Source organism: Stenella coeruleoalba (genome assembly GCF_951394435.1).
Source record: "Stenella coeruleoalba genome assembly, contig: scaffold_147, whole genome shotgun sequence".
NCBI lineage: Eukaryota > Metazoa > Chordata > Mammalia > Artiodactyla > Delphinidae > Stenella > Stenella coeruleoalba.
Window position 1 is genome coordinate 245,286 of NW_027646375.1, and position 17,692 is coordinate 262,977.

A 17,692-nucleotide genomic window follows, 5' to 3' on the forward strand; every position below is an offset into this window, starting at 1 on the left:
GTTGAAGAAAGGAGCTCAGGGGCACTGTAATTCACAAACCTGCAGAGTTATAAATGACAGCTATCGTCCAAAAATAGACTGAAGTAAGGCTGCCAAGAGGACTTGAAAGCGGGGCAGAATTGCAGGAAACCGATTTCAGGAGGTAGACTGGAATTGCATTGAAAGCATAGGAAAAGAGGCAGAACGTCCACAATGATGCACTTGGCCAAAAAGGGCGTATGCGTTTTTTCCTGAATATATTCAGGAAAAAACGCATACGCCCTTTTTGGCCAACCAAGCAAGCTTGCAAAGGAAATCTGCACTACAATGAAGTCTCACTTCCCCCCGGTCAAAAGGGCCATCTGAAAAAAGTGTAAAATCCAGAAAGGCAGGACAGGCCATGGAGAACTGGGAGCCTTGTTATGCTGATGGGCGGGATGTAAATTGCCAACAACCACTCGGGAGAAGTGTATGGTGTTTCCTGAAACATCTAAAAAACAAAGCAACAGAGCCTAGGGCACTGCCACTTATGGTCCTATAGCTTAGGGAAATTAAAATCAAAAAGACACAGCCACCCCAAAGTTTGGGACGCCTCTGTTTACAAGAACCTCGTTTACAGTACAAGTTCAACATCGCAGAAAGTGAAAAATGGATAAAGAAGTTGTGGTATTTACTTACAAAGCAATATCACTCAGCAATGAAATCTATGTCATCAGGCCCTTAGCATCACAATGAGTGGATTCAGGTATGATGATTCTAACTGAAATAAGTCACACAGAAAAAGAAACATCATAAGATATCAGTAATACACGGAATGTAAACTTGGCTACACAGGAACTGAATTACAGAACAGAACAGGGTCTCAATTTAGAAAACCAACTTATGCTTGCTTAAGGGTAAAGGTGAGTTGGGGTGCTGCATAAAACCAGAGATTGAAATGAGCACAGATAAAGTTCCTTAAGCCAAATATGGAATAGACAAGAGCTACTCCTTGCTCAACGAAATGGACTCAACACCGCATATTAAACGCCTAAGAATGTACCTGACTAGTAAGTATCTTAAAACCTATGGATTGCTATGTCTCCGAAAGAGAATCAAGCATGTGGACAGGGGCATAAACGAAGCAGTGATAGGATTGGAGAGGTTCGGTGAGCAAATGAAGACCCTTTGAAGTCATATTGCATGGTACCCATTCCACGGGTTTCAACTACCCAGGTTTTAGGTATTCTTACTTCAGCTAAAATATGCATGTGGAACCCAGAGTATGATCAACCATGTGATCGGGAGACGTGTTCAAATATGTCTCAGTTTTCCTCCCCTGGTACTCGGGTGCAACATTCCAGACGCTTTACTAACACTCTCCCCACTTGGAGAGTCAGTCCCTTTAACCTCCTGTTTGGCCCAGTTTGCAATTTCTGCGGAAGATGAACAGGAATAGCGAGAACCAATGAGAGGCTAGCTGGAGGTGTCTGGACGGGCAAATTTAACTCTCATTTCCCAACAGGAAGAGGAAATAACCAAAGGCTCAGCGTGCCGTACCGGAACCAGATTAGGGCCTGAAGCCATCCTGCGGAGTTGCGGCCAGCTCAAAAGAAACCGAGTTGAAGAAAGGAGCTCAGGGGCACTGTAATTCACAAACCTGCAGAGTTATAAATGACAGCTATCGTCCAAAAATAGACTGAAGTAAGGCTGCCAAGAGGACTTGAAAGCGGGGCAGAATTGCAGGAAACCGATTTCAGGAGGTAGACTGGAATTGCATTGAAAGCATAGGAAAAGAGGCAGAACGTCCACAATGATGCACTTGGCCAAAAAGGGCGTATGCGTTTTTTCCTGAATATATTCAGGAAAAAACGCATACGCCCTTTTTGGCCAACCAAGCAAGCTTGCAAAGGAAATCTGCACTACAATGAAGTCTCACTTCCCCCGGTCAAAAGGGCCATCTGAAAAAAGTGTAAAATCCAGAAAGGCAGGACAGGCCATGGAGAACTGGGAGCCTTGTTATGCTGATGGGCGGGATGTAAATTGCCAACAACCACTCGGGAGAAGTGTATGGTGTTTCCTGAAACATCTAAAAAACAAAGCAACAGAACATAGGGCACTTCCACTTATGGTCCTATAGCTTAGGGAAATTAAAATCAAAAAGACAGAGCCACCCCAAAGTTTGGAACGGCTCTGTTTACAAGAACCTCGTTTACAGTACAAGTTCAACATCGCAGAAAGTGAAAAATGGATAAAGAAGTTGTGGTATTTACTTACAAAGCAATATCACTCAGCAATGAAATCTGTGTCATCAGGCCCTTAGCAGCACAATGAGTGGATTCAGGTATGATGATTCTAACTGAAATAAGTCACACAGAAAAAGAAACATCATAAGATATCAGTAATACACGAATGTAAACTTGGCTACACAGGAACTGAATTACAGAACAGAACAGGGTCTCAAATTTAGAAAACCAACTTATTCTTGCTTAAGGGTAAAGGTGAGTTGGGGTGCTGCATAAAACCAGAGATTGAAATGAGCACAGATAAAGTTCCTTAAGCCAACTATGGAATAGACAAGAGCTACTCCTTGCTCAACGAAATGGACTCAACACCCCATATTAAACGCCTAAGAATGTACCTGACTAGTAAGTATCTTAAAACCTATGGATTGCTATGTCTCCGAAAGAGAATCAAGCATGTGTACAGGGGCATAAACGTAGCAGTGATAGGATTGGAGAGGTTCAGTGAGCAAATGAAGACCCTTTGAAGTCATATTGCATGGTACCCATTCCACGGGTTTCAACTACCCAGGTTTTAGGTATTCTTCCTTCAGCTAAAATATGCATGTGGAACCCAGAGTATGATCAACCATGTGATCGGGAGACGTGTTCAAATATGTCTCAGTTTTCTTCCCCTGGTACTCGGGTGCAACATTCCAGACGCTTTACTAACACTCTCCCCACTTGGAGAGTCAGCGCCTTTAACCTCCTGTTTGGCCCAGTTTGCAATTTCCGCGGAAGATGAACAGGAATAGCGAGAACCAATGAGAGGCTAGCTGGAGGTGTCTGGACGGGCAAATTTAACTCTCATTTCCCAACAGGAAGAGGAAATAACCAAAGGCTCAGCGTGCCGTACTGGAACCAGATTTGAGCCTGAAGGCATCCTGCGGTGTTGCGGCCAGCTCAAAAGAAACCGAGTTGAAGAAAGAAGCTCAGGGGCACTGTAATTCACAAACCTGCAGAGTTATAAATGACAGCTATCGTCCAAAAATACACTGAAGTAAGGCTGCCAAGAGGACTTGAAAGCGGGGCAGAATTGCAGGAAACTGATTTCAGGAGGTAGACTGGAATTGCATTGAAAGCATAGGAAAAGAGGCAGAACGTCCACAATGATGCACTTGGCCAAAAAGGGCGTATGCGTTTTTTCCTGAATATATTCAGGAAAAAACGCATACGCCCTTTTTGGCCAACCAAGCAAGCTTGCAAAGGAAATCTGCACTACAATGAAGTCTCACTTCCCCCCAGTCAAAAGGGCCATCTGAAAAAAGTGTAAAATCCAGAAAGGCAGGACAGGCCATGGAGAACTGGGAGCCTTGTTATGCTGATGGGCGGGATGTAAATTGCCAACAACCACTCGGGAGAAGTGTATGGTGTTTCCTGAAACATCTAAAAAACAAAGCAACAGAACCTAGGGCACTTCCACTTATGGTCCTATAGCTTAGGGAAATTAAAATCAAAAAGACACAGCCACCCCAAAGTTTGGAACGGCTCTGTTTACAAGAACCTCGTTTACAGTACAAGTTCAACATTGCAGAAATTGAAAAATGGATAAAGAAGTTGTGGTATTTAGTTACAAAGCAATATCACTCAGCAATGAAATCTGTGTCATCAGGCCCTTAGCAGCACAATGAGTGGATTCAGGTATGATGATTCTAACTGAAATAAGTCACACAGAAAAAGAAACATCATAAGATATCAGTAATACACGGAATGTAAACTTGGCTACACAGGAATTGAATTACAGAACAGAACAGGGTCTCAAATTTAGAAAACCAACTTATGCATGCTTAAGGGTAAAGGTGAGTTGGGGTGCTGTATAAAACCAGAGATTGAAATGAGCACAGATAAAGTTCCTTAAGCCAAATATGGAATAGACAAGAGCTACTCCTTGCTCAACGAAATGGACTCAACACCCCATATTAAACGCCTAAGAATGTACCTGACTAGTAAGTATCTTAAAACCTATGGATTGCTATGTCTCCGAAAGAGAATCAAGCATGTGTACAGGGGCATAAACGCAGCAGTGATAGGATTGGAGAGGTTCGGTGAGCAAATGAAGACCCTTTGAAGTCATATTGCATGGTACCCATTCCACGGGTTTCAACTACCCAGGTTTAAGGTATTTTTCCTTCAGCTAAAACATGCATGTGGAACCTAGAGTATGATCAACCATGTGATCAGGAGACGTGTTCAAATATGTCTCAGTTTTCCTCCCCTGGTACTCGGGTGCAACATTCCAGACGCTTTACTAACACTCTCCCCACTTGGAGAGTCAGTCCCTTTAACCTCCTGTTTGGCCCAGTTTGCAATTTCTGCGGAAGATGAACAGGAATAGCGAGAACCAATGAGAGGCTAGCTGGAGGTGTCTGGACGGGCAAATTTAACTCTCATTTCCCACCAGGAAGAGGAAATAACCAAAGGCTCAGCGTGCCGTACCGGAACCAGATTAGGGCCTGAAGCCATCCTGCGGTGTTGCGGCCAGCTCAAAAGAAAGCGAGTTGAAGAAAGGAGCTCAGGGGCACTGTAATTCACAAACCTGCAGAGTTATAAATGACAGCTATCGTCCAAAAATAGACTGAAGTAAGGCTGCCAAGAGGACTTGAAAGCGGGGCAGAATTGCAGGAAACCGATTTCAGGAGGTAGACTGGAATTGCATTGAAAGCATAGGAAAAGAGGCAGAACGTCCACAATGATGCACTTGGCCAAAAAGGGCGTATGCGTTTTTTCCTGAATATATTCAGGAAAAAACGCATACACCCTTTTTGGCCAACCAAGCAAGCTTGCAAAGGAAATCTGCACTACAATGAAGTCTCACTTCCCCCCGGTCAAAAGGGCCATCTGAAAAAAGTGTAAAATCCAGAAAGGCAGGACAGGCCATGGAGAACTGGGAGCCTTGTTATGCTGATGGGCGGGATGTAAATTGCCAACAACCACTCGGGAGAAGTGTATGGTGTTTCCTGAAACATCTAAAAAACAAAGCAACAGAACCTAGGGCACTTCCACTTATGGTCCTATAGCTTAGGGAAATTAAAATCAAAAAGACACAGCCACCCCAAAGTTTGGAACGGCTCTGTTTACAAGAACCTCGTTTACAGTACAAGTTCAACATCGCAGAAAGTGAAAAATGGATAAAGAAGTTGTGGTATTTACTTACAAAGCAATATCACTCAGCAATGAAATCTGTGTCATCAGGCCCTTAGCAGCACAATGAGTGGATTCAGGTATGATGATTCTAACTGAAATAAGTCACACAGAAAAAGAAACATCATAAGATATCAGTAATACACGGAATGTAAACTTGGCTACACAGGAACTGAATTACAGAACAGAACAGGGTCTCAAATTTAGAAAACCAACTTATTCTTGCTTAAGGGTAAAGGTGAGTTGGGGTGCTGCATAAAACCAGAGATTGAAATGAGCACAGATAAAGTTCCTTAAGCCAAATATGGAATAGACAAGAGCTACTCCTTGCTCAACGAAATGGACTCAACACCCCATATTAAACGCCTAAGAATGTACCTGACTAGTAAGTATCTTAAAACCTATGGATTGCTATGTCTCCGAAAGAGAATCAAGCATGTGTACAGGGGCATAAACGCAGCAGTGATAGGATTGGAGAGGTTCGGTGAGCAAATGAAGACCCTTTGAAGTCATATTGCATGGTACCCATTCCACGGGTTTCAACTACCCAGGTTTTAGGTATTCTTCCTTCAGCTAAAATATGCATGTGGAACCCAGAGTATGATCAACCATGTGATCGGGAGACGTGTTCAAATATGTCTCAGTTTTCTTCCCCTGGTACTCGGGTGCAACATTCCAGACGCTTTACTAACACTCTCCCCACTTGGAGAGTCAGCGCCTTTAACCTCCTGTTTGGCCCAGTTTGCAATTTCCGCGGAAGATGAACAGGAATAGCGAGAACCAATGAGAGGCTAGCTGGAGGTGTCTGGACGGGCAAATTTAACTCTCATTTCCCAACAGGAAGAGGAAATAACCAAAGGCTCAGCGTGCCGTACTGGAACCAGATTTGAGCCTGAAGGCATCCTGCGGTGTTGCGGCCAGCTCAAAAGAAACCGAGTTGAAGAAAGAAGCTCAGGGGCACTGTAATTCACAAACCTGCAGAGTTATAAATGACAGCTATCGTCCAAAAATACACTGAAGTAAGGCTGCCAAGAGGACTTGAAAGCGGGGCAGAATTGCAGGAAACTGATTTCAGGAGGTAGACTGGAATTGCATTGAAAGCATAGGAAAAGAGGCAGAACGTCCACAATGATGCACTTGGCCAAAAAGGGCGTATGCGTTTTTTCCTGAATATATTCAGGAAAAAACGCATACGCCCTTTTTGGCCAACCAAGCAAGCTTGCAAAGGAAATCTGCACTACAATGAAGTCTCACTTCCCCCCAGTCAAAAGGGCCATCTGAAAAAAGTGTAAAATCCAGAAAGGCAGGACAGGCCATGGAGAACTGGGAGCCTTGTTATGCTGATGGGCGGGATGTAAATTGCCAACAACCACTCGGGAGAAGTGTATGGTGTTTCCTGAAACATCTAAAAAACAAAGCAACAGAACCTAGGGCACTTCCACTTATGGTCCTATAGCTTAGGGAAATTAAAATCAAAAAGACACAGCCACCCCAAAGTTTGGAACGGCTCTGTTTACAAGAACCTCGTTTACAGTACAAGTTCAACATCGCAGAAAGTGAAAAATGGATAAAGAAGTTGTGGTATTTATTTACAAAGCAATATCACTCAGCAATGAAATCTGTGTCATCAGGCCCTTAGCAGCACAATGAGTGGATTCAGGTATGATGATTCTAACTGAAATAAGTCACACAGAAAAAGAAACATCATAAGATATCAGTAATACACGGAATGTAAACTTGGCTACACAGGAATTGAATTACAGAACAGAACAGGGTCTCAAATTTAGAAAACCAACTTATGCATGCTTAAGGGTAAAGGTGAGTTGGGGTGCTGTATAAAACCAGAGATTGAAATGAGCACAGATAAAGTTCCTTAAGCCAAATATGGAATAGACAAGAGCTACTCCTTGCTCAACGAAATGGACTCAACACCCCATATTAAACGCCTAAGAATGTACCTGACTAGTAAGTATCTTAAAACCTATGGATTGCTATGTCTCCGAAAGAGAATCAAGCGTGTGTACAGGGGCATAAACGCAGCAGTGATAGGATTGGAGAGGTTCGGTGAGCAAATGAAGACCCTTTGAAGTCACATTGCATGGTACTCATTACACGGGTCTCAACTCTCCAGGTTTAAGGTATTCTTCCTTCAGCTAAAACATGCATGTGGAACCCAGAGTATGATCAACCATGTGAACGGGAGACGTGTTCAAATATGTCTCAGTTTTCCTCCCCTGGTACTCGGGTGCAACATTCCAGACACTTTACTAACACTCTCCCGAGTTGGAGAGTCAGTCCCTTTAACCTCCTGTTTGGCCCAGTTTGCAATTTCTGCGGAAGATGAACAGGAATAGCGAGAACCAATGAGAGGCTAGCTGGAGGTGTCTGGACGGGCAAATTTAACTCTCATTTCCCACCAGGAAGAGGAATTAACCAAAGGCTCAGCATGCCGGGCCGGAACCAAATTAGGGCCTGAAGCCATCCTGCGGTGTTGCGGCCAGGTCACAAGAAAGCGAGTTGAAGAAAGGAGCTCAGGGGCACTGTAATTCACAAACCTGCAGAGTTATAAATGACAGCTATCGTCCAAAAATAGACTGAAGTAAGGCTGCCAAGAGGACTTGAAAGCGGGGCAGAATTGCAGGAAACCGATTTCAGGAGGTAGACTGGAATTGCATTGAAAGCATAGGAAAAGAGGCAGAAAGTCCACAATGATGCACTTGGCCAAAAAGGGCGTATGCGTTTTTTCCCGAATATATTCAGGAAAAAACGCATACGCACTTTTTGGCCAACCAAGCAAGTTTGCAAAGGAAATCTGCACTACAATGAAGTCTCACTTCCCCCCGGTCAAAAGGGCCATCTGAAAAAAGTGTAAAATCCAGAAAGGCAGGACAGGCCATGGAGAACTGGGAGCCTTGTTATGCTGATGGACGGGATGTAAATTGCCAACAACCACTCGGGAGAAGTGTATGGTGTTTCCTGAAACATCTAAAAAACAAAGCAACAGAACCTAGGGCACTTCCACTTATGGTCCTATAGCTTAGGGAAATTAAAATCAAAAAGACACAGCCACCCCAAAGTTTGGAACGGCTCTGTTTACAAGAACCTCATTTACAGTACAAGTTCAACATTGCAGAAAGTGAAAAATGGATAAAGAAGTTGTGGTATTTACTTACAAAGCAATATCACTCAGAAATGAAATCTGTGTCACAAGGCCCTTAGCAGCACAATGAGTGGATTCAGGTATGATGATTCTAACTGAAATAAGTCACACAGAAAAAGAAACATCATAAGATATCACTAATACATGGAATGGAAACTTGGCTACACAGGAACTGAATTACAGAACAGAACAGGGTCTCAAATTTAGAAAACCAACTTATGCTTGCTTAAGGGGAAAGGTGAGTTGGGGTGCTGCATAAAACCAGAGATTGAAATGAGCACAGATAAAGTTCCTTAAGTCAAATATGGAATAGACAAGAGCTACTCCTTGCTCAATGAAATGGACTCAACACCCCATATTAAACGCCTAAGAATGTACCTGACTAGTAAGTATCTTAAAACCTATGGATTGCTATGTCTCCGAAAGAGAATCAAGCATGTGTACAGGGGCATAAACGCAGCAGTGATAGGATTGGAGAGGTTCGGTGAGCAAATGAAGACCCTTTGAAGTCATATTGCATGGTACCCATTCCACGGGTCTTAACTCTCCAGCTTTAATGTATTCTTCCTTCAGCTAAAACATGCATGTGGAACCCAAGTATGATCAACCATGTGAACGGGAGACGTGTTCAAATATGTCTCAGTTTTCCTCCCCTGGTACTCGGGTGCAACATTCCAGACGCTTTACTAACACTCTCCCGACTTGGAGAGTCAGTCCCTTTAACCTCCTGTTTGGCCCAGTTTGCAATTTCTGCGGAAGATGAACAGGAATAGCGAGAACCAATGAGAGACTAGCTGGAGGTGTCTGGACGGGCAAATTTAACTCTCATTTCCCACCAGGAAGAGGAATTAACCAAAGGCTCAGCATGCCGGGCCGGAACCAGATTAGGGCCTGAAGCCATCCTGCGGTGTTGCGGCCAGGTCACAAGAAAGCGAGTTGAAGAAAGGAGCTCAGGGGCACTGTAATTCACAAACCTGCAGAGTTATAAATGACAGCTATCGTCCAAAAATAGACTGAAGTAAGGCTGCCAAGAGGACTTGAAAGTGGGGCAGAATTGCAGGAAACCGATTTCAGGAGGTAGACTGGAATTGCATTGAAAGCATAGGAAAAGAGGCAGAACGTCCACAATGATGCACTTGGCCAAAAAGGGCGTATGCGTTTTTTCCTGAATATATTCAGGAAAAAACGCATACGCCCTTTTTGGCCAACCAAGCAAGCTTGCAAAGGAAATCTGCACTACAATGAAGTCTCACTTCCCCCCGGTCAAAAGGGCCATCTGAAAAAAGTGTAAAGTCCAGAAAGGCAGGACAGGCCATGGAGAACTGGGAGCCTTGTTATGCTGATGGGCGGGACGTAAATTGCCAAGAACCACTTGGGAGAAGTGTATGGTGTTTCCTGAAACAACTAAAAAACAAAGCAACAGAACCTAGGGCACTTCCACTTATGGTCCTATAGCTTAGGGAAATTAAAATGAAAAAGACACAGCCACCCCAAAGTTTGGAACGGCTCTGTTTACAAGAACCTCGTTTACAGTACAAGTTCAACATCGCAGAAAGTGAAAAATGGATAAAGAAGTTGTGGTATTTACTTAAAAAGCAATATCACTCAGCAATGAAATCTGTGTCATCAGGCCCTTAGCAGCACAATGAGTGGATTCAGGTATGATGATTCTAACTGAAATAAGTCACACAGAAAAAGAAACATCATAAGATATCAGTAATACATGGAATGTAAACTTGGCTACACAGGAACTGAATTACAGAACAGAACAGGGTCTCAAATTTAGAAAACTAACTTATGCTTGCTTAAGGGTAAAGGTGAGTTGGGGTGCTGCATAAAACCAGAGATTGAAATGAGCACAGATAAAGTTCCTTAAGCCAAATATGGAATAGACAAGAGCTACTCCTTGCTCAACGAAATGGACTCAACACCGCATATTAAACGTCTAAGAATGTACCTGACTAGTAAGTATCTTAAAACCTATGGATTGCTATGTCTCCGAAAGAGAATCAAGCATGTGTACAGGGGCATAAACGCAGCAGTGATAGGATTGGAGAGGTTCGGTGAGCAAATGAAGACCCTTTGAAGTCATATTGCATGGTACCCATTACACGGGTCTCAACTCTCCAGGTTTAAGGTATTCTTCCTTCAGCTAAAACATGCATGTGGAACCCAGAGTATGATCAACCATGTGAACGGGAGACGTGTTCAAATATGTCTCAGTTTTCCTCCCCTGGTACTTGGGTGCAACATTCCAGACGCTTTACTAACACTCTCCCGACTTGGAGAGTCAGTCCCTTTAACCTCCTGTTTGGCCCAGTTTGCAATTTCTGCAGAAGATGAACAGGAATAGCGAGAACCAATGAGAGGCTAGCTGGAGGTGTCTGGACGGGCAAATTTAACTCTCATTTCCCAACAGGAAGAGGAATTAACCAAAGGCTCAGCCTGCCGGGCCGGAACCAGATTAGGGCCTGAAACCATCCTGCGGTGTTGCGGCCAGGTCACAAGAAAGCGAGTTGAAGAAAGGAGCTCAGGGGCACTGTAATTCACAAACCTGCAGAGTTATAAATGACAGCTATCGTCCAAAAATAGACTGAAGTAAGGCTGCCAAGAGGACTTGAAAGCGGGGCAGAATTGCAGGAAACCGATTTCAGGAGGTAGACTGGAATTGCATTGAAAGCATAGGAAAAGAGGCAGAACGTCCACAATGATGCACTTGGCCAAAAAGGGCGTATGCGTTTTTTCCTGAATATATTCAGGAAAAAACGCATACGCCCTTTTTGGCCAACCAAGCAAGTTTGCAAAGGAAATCTGCACTACAATGAAGTCTCACTTCCCCCCGGTCAAAAGGGCCATCTGAAAAAAGTGTAAAATCCAGAAAGGCAGGACAGGCCATGGAGAACTGGGAGCCTTGTTATGCTGATGGGCGGGATGTAAATTGCCAACAACCACTCGGGAGAAGTGTATGGTGTTTCCTGAAACATCTAAAAAACAAAGCAACAGAACCTAGGGCACTTCCACTTATGGTCCTATAGCTTAGGGAAATTAAAATCAAAAAGACACAGCCACCCCAAAGTTTGGAACGGCTCTGTTTACAAGAACCTCGTTTACAGTACAAGTTCAACATTGCAGAAAGTGAAAAATGGATAAAGAAGTTGTGGTATTTACTTACAAAGCAATATCACTCAGAAATGAAATCTGTGTCACAAGGCCCTTAGCAGCACAATGAGTGGATTCAGGTATGATGATTCTAACTGAAATAAGTCACACAGAAAAAGAAACATCATAAGATATCAGTAATACACGGAATGTAAACTTGGCTACACAGGAACTGAATTACAGAACAGAACAGGGTCTCAAATTTAGAAAACCAACTTATGCTTGCTTAAGGGGAAAGGTGAGTTGGGGTGCTGCATAAAACCAGAGATTGAAATGAGCACAGATAAAGTTCCTTAAGTCAAATATGGAATAGACAAGAGCTACTCCTTGCTCAACGAAATGGACTCAACACCCCATATTAAACGCCTAAGAATGTACCTGACTAGTAAGCATCTTAAAACCTATGGATTGCTATGTCTCCGAAAGAGAATCAAGCATGTGTACAGGGGCATAAACGCAGCAGTGATAGGATTGGAGAGGTTCGGTGAGCAAATGAAGACCCTTTGAAGTCATATTGCATGGTACCCATTACACGGGTCTTAACTCTCCAGGTTTAACGTATTCTTCCTTCAGCTAAAACATGCATGTGGAACCCAAGTATGATCAACCATGTGAACGGGAGACGTGTTCAAATATGTCTCAGTTTTCCTCCCCTGGTACTCGGGTGCAACATTCCAGACGCTTTACTAACACTCTCCCCACTTGGAGAGTCAGTCCCTTTAACCTCCTGTTTGGCCCAGTTTGCAATTTCTGTGGAAGATGAACAGGAATAGCGAGAACCAATGAGAGACTAGCTGGAGGTGTCTGGATGGGAAATTTAACTCTCATTTCCCACCAGGAAGAGGAATTAACCAAAGGCTCAGCGTGCCGTGCCAGAACCAGATTAGGGCCTGAAAACATCCTGCGGTGTTGCGGCCAGGTCACAAGAAAGCGAGTTGAAGAAAGGAGCTCAGGGGCACTGTAATTCACAAACCTGCAGAGTTATAAATGACAGCTATCGTCCAAAAATAGACTGAAGTAAGGCTGCCAAGAGGAATTCAAAGCGGGGCAGAATTGCAGGAAACCGATTTCAGGAGGTAGACTGGAATTGCATTGAAAGCATAGGAAAAGAGGCAGAACGTCCACAATGATGCACTTGGCCAAAAAGGGCGTATGCGTTTTTTCCTGAATATATTCAGGAAAAAACGCATACGCCCTTTTTGGCCAACCAAGCAAACTTGCAAAGGAAATCTGCACTACAATGAAGTCTCACTTCCCCCCGGTCAAAAGGGCCATCTGAAAAAAGTGTAAAATCCAGAAAGGCAGGACAGGCCATGGAGAACTGGGAGCCTTGTTATGCTGATGGGCGGAATGTAAATTGCCAACAGACACTCAGGAGAAGTGTATGGTGTTTCCTGAAACATCTAAAAAACAAAGCAACAGAGCCTAGGGCACTTCCACTTATGGTCCTATAGCTTAGGGAAATTAAAATCAAAAAGACACAGCCACCCCAAAGTTTGGGACGCCTCCGTTTACAAGAACCTCCTTTACCGTACAAGTTCAATATCACAGAAAGTGAAAAATGGATAAAGAACTTGTGGTACTTACGTACAATGCAGTATCACTCAGCAATGAAATCTATGTCATCAGGCCCGTAGCAGCATAATGAGTGGATTCAGGTACGATGATTCTAACTGAAATAAGTCACACAGAAAAAGAAACATCATAAGATATCACTAATACACGGAATGTAAACTTGGCTACACAGGAACTGCATTCCAAAACAGAACAGGGTCTCAAATTTAGAAAAACAACTTATGCTTGCTTCAGGGGAAAGGTGAGTTGGGGTGCTGCATAAAACCAGAGATTGAAATGAGCACAGATAAAGTTCCTTAAGCCAAATATGGAATAGACAAGAGCTACTCCTTGCTCAACGAAATGGACTCAACACCCCATATTAAACGCCTAAGAATGTACCTGACTAGTAAGTATCTTAAAACCTATGGATTGCTATGTCTCCAAAAGAGAATCAAGCGTGTGTACAGCAGCATAAACGCAGCAGTGATAGGATTGGAGAGGTTCGGTGAGCAAATGAAGACCCTTTGAAGTCATATTGCATGGTACCCATTACACGGGTCTCAACTCTCCAGGTTTAAGGTATTCTTCCTTCAGCTAAAACATGCATGTGGAACCCAGAGTATGATCAACCACGTGAACGGGAGACGTGTTCAAATATGTCTCAGTTTTCCTCCCCTGGTACTCGGGTGCAACATTCCAGACGCTTTACTAACACTCTCCCCACTTGGAGACTCAGCGCCTTTAACCTCCTGTTTGGCCCAGTTTGCAATTTCTGCGGAAGATGAACAGGAATAGCGAGAACCAATGAGAGACTAGCTGGAGGTGTCTGGACGGGCAAATTTAACTCTCATTTCCCACCAGGAAGAGGAAATAACCAAAGGCTCAGCGTGCCGTGCCGGAACCAGATTAGGGCCTGAAGCCATCCTGCGGTGTTGCGGCCAGGTCACAAGAAAGCGAGTTGAAGAAAGGAGCTCAGGGGCACTGTAATTCACAAACCTGCAGAGTTATAAATGACAGCTATCGTCCAAAAATAGACTGAAGTAAGGCTGCCAAGAGGACTTGAAAGCGGGGCAGAATTGCAGGAAACCGATTTCAGGAGGTAGACTGGAATTGCATTGAAAGCATAGGAAAAGAGGCAGAACGTCCACAATGATGCACTTGGCCAAAAAGGGCGTATGCGTTTTTTCCTGAATATATTCAGGAAAAAACGCATACGCACTTTTTGGCCAACCAAGCAAGCTTGCAAAGGAAATCTGCACTACAATGAAGTCTCACTTCCCCCCGGTCAAAAGGGCCATCTGAAAAAAGTGTAAAATCCAGAAAGGCAGGACAGGCCATGGAGAACTGGGAGCCTTGTTATGCTGATGGGCGGGATGTAAATTGCCAACAACCACTCGGGAGAAGTGCATGGTGTTTCCTGAAACATCTAAAAAAAAAGCAACAGAGCCTAGGGCACTTCCACTTATGGTCCTATAGCTTAGGGAAATTAAAATCAAAAAGACACAGCCACCCCAATGTTTGGAACGGCTCTGTTTACAAGAACCTCGTTTACAGTACAAGTTCAACATCGCAGAAAGTGAAAAATGGATAAAGAACTTGTGGTACTTACGTACAATGCAGTATCACTCAGCAATGAAATCTATGTCATCAGGCCCGTAGCAGCATAATGAGTGGATTCAGGTACGATGATTCTAACTGAAATAAGTCACACAGAAAAAGAAACATCATAAGATATCACTAATACACGGAATGTAAACTTGGCTACACAGGAACTGAATTACAGAACAGAACAGGGTCTCAAATTTAGAAAACCAACTTATGCTTGCTTAAGGGGAAAGGTGAGTTGGGGTGCTGCATAAAACCAGAGATTGAAATGAGCACAGATAAAGTTCCTTAAGCCAAATATGGAATAGACAAGAGCTACTCCTTGCTCAACGAAATGGACTCAACACCCCATATTAAACGCCTAAGAATGTACCTGACTAGTAAGTATCTTAAAACCTATGGATTGCTATGTCTCCGAAAGAGAATCAAGCATGTGTACAGGGGCATAAACGCAGCAGTGATAGGATTGGAGAGGTTCGGTGAGCAAATGAAGACCCTTTGAAGTCATATTGCATGGTACACATTACACGGGTCTCAACTCTCCAGGTTTAAGGTATTCTTCCTTCAGCTAAAACATGCATGTGGAACCCAGAGTATGATCAACCATGTGAACGGGAGACGTATTCAAATATGTCTCAGTTTTCGTACCCTAGTACTCGGGTGCAACAGTCCAGACGCTTTACTAACACTCTCCCCACTTGGAGAGTCAGTCCCTTTAACCTCCTGTTTGGCCCAGTTTGCAATTTCTGCGGAAGATGAACAGGAATAGCGAGAACCAATGAGAGGCTAGCTGGAGGTGTCTGGACGGGCAAATTTAACTCTAATTTCCCACCAGGAAGAGGAATTAACCAAAGGCTCAGCATGCCGGGCCGGAACCAGATTAGGGCCTGAAGCCATCCTGCGGTGTTGCGGCCAGCTCAAAAGAAAGCGAGTTGAAGAAAGGAGCTCAGGGGCACTGTAATTCACAAACCTGCAGAGTTATAAATGACAGCTATCGTCCAAAAATAGACTGAAGTAAGGCTGCCAAGAGGACTTGAAAGCGGGGCAGAATTGCAGGAAACCGATTTCAGGAGGTAGACTGGAATTGCATTGAAAGCATAGGAAAAGAGGCAGAACGTCCACAATGATGCACTTGGCCAAAAAGGGCGTATGCGTTTTTTCCTGAAAATATTCAGGAAAAAACGCATACGCCCTTTTTGGCCAACCAAGCAAGCTTGCAAAGGAAATCTGCACTACAATGAAGTCTCACTTCCCCCCGGTCAAAAGGGCCATCAGAATAAAGTGTAAAATCCAGAAAGGCAGGACAGGCCATGGAGAACTGGGAGCCTTGTTATGCTGATGGGCGGGATGTAAATTGCCAACAGACACTCAGGAGAAGTGTATGGTGTTTCCTGAGACATCTAAAAAACAAAGCAACAGAGCCTAGGGCACTTCCACTTATGGTCCTATAGCTTAGGGAAATTAATATCAAAAAGACACAGCAACCCCAAAATTTGGGACGGCTCTTTTTACAGGAATCTCTTCTACGGCACAAGTTAAATATCCCAGAGAGCAAATAATGGATAAAGAAGTTGCGGTACTTCTGTACAACAGAATACCACTCAGCAATGAAATCTATGTCACCAGGCCCGTACCAGCATAATGAGTGCATTGAGGCACGATGATTGTAAGTGAAATAAGTCACACAGAAAAAGAAACATCATAAGGTATCACTAATACACGGAATGTGAACTTGGCTACACATGAACTGAATTACAAAACAGAACAGGGTCTCAAGTTTAGAAAACCAACTTATGCCTGCTTAAGGGGGAAGGTGAGTTGGGGTGCTGCATAAAAGCAGAGTTTGAAATTAGCACAGATACCGTTCCATAAGCCAAATATGTAATAGACAAGAGCTACCCCTTGCTCAACGAAATGGATTCAACAATGAGGTTCACCTCACACCTGGTAGAATAGGCATCATTGAAAATCTACAAACAAAAAATGCTGGAAAGGGTGTGGAGAAAAGGAACCCTCTTCCACTATTGTTGGGAATATAAATTGATACAGTCATTATGGAGAACAATATGGAATTTCTTAAGAAACTAACAATAGAATTACCATATGATACAGCAATCCCAGTACTGGACATATACCCAGACAAAACCATAAATCAAAAAGAGTCATTCACCGCAATGTTCATTGCATCCCTATTTACAATATCGAGGTAATGGAAGCAACCTAAATGCCCACAGACAGACGAATGCATAAAGCTGTGGTACATATATAAAATGGAATATTACTAAGCCATGAAAAGGAATGAAATTGGGTCATTTGTAGAGACGTCGATGGATCTAGAGACTGTCATACAGAGTGAAGTAAGTCAGAAAGAGAAAAACAAATCTTGTATATTCATGCATATATGTGGAACCTAGAAAAACTGTACAGATTAACCATTTTGCAAGGCATAAATAGAGCAACAGATGTAGACAACAAACGTATGGACAACAAGGGGGGAAAGCTGTTGGGGGTGTGGTGGTGGGAGGAGTTGAGAGACTGGGATTGGCATGTATACATTTATATGTATAAAATAGATAACCAATAAGAACCTGCTGTATAAAAATATAAAATAAAATTCAAAATTAAAAAGAAGTAAAATTTAAAAAATAAAACAGAAAAAACAATTATTCCCTGCACATACATGTATTTATATGAATAAATTATTTCCATGCTTATATCTGTAAATACAAAAAAGAGGAATAAAATCTACCTTGAACCAAAAACGAAAAAGAGAAAAAAAACACAGAACCCACCAGTTACACAGAGGAAAACCGTATCAGGGCACTTGCTC

The 17,692-nt window shown here is 43.2% G+C and overlaps 1 long non-coding RNA gene across 9 annotated transcripts in view; it reads right to left on the reverse strand.

Annotated features, from left to right (window-relative positions):
• LOC307181145 overlaps positions 1 to 17,692 on the reverse strand; it is a 730,603-nt gene that overhangs the window by 139,908 nt on the left and 573,003 nt on the right. For 8 of the 9 annotated variants that reach the window (XR_013826009.1, XR_013826010.1, XR_013826011.1 and 5 more), the window contains one exon: positions 10,130 to 10,215. This is a non-coding gene — a long non-coding RNA (uncharacterized lncRNA). The remainder of the gene's footprint in view (positions 1 to 10,129; positions 10,216 to 17,692) is intronic. The other variant, XR_013826013.1, reaches the window with a different exon arrangement.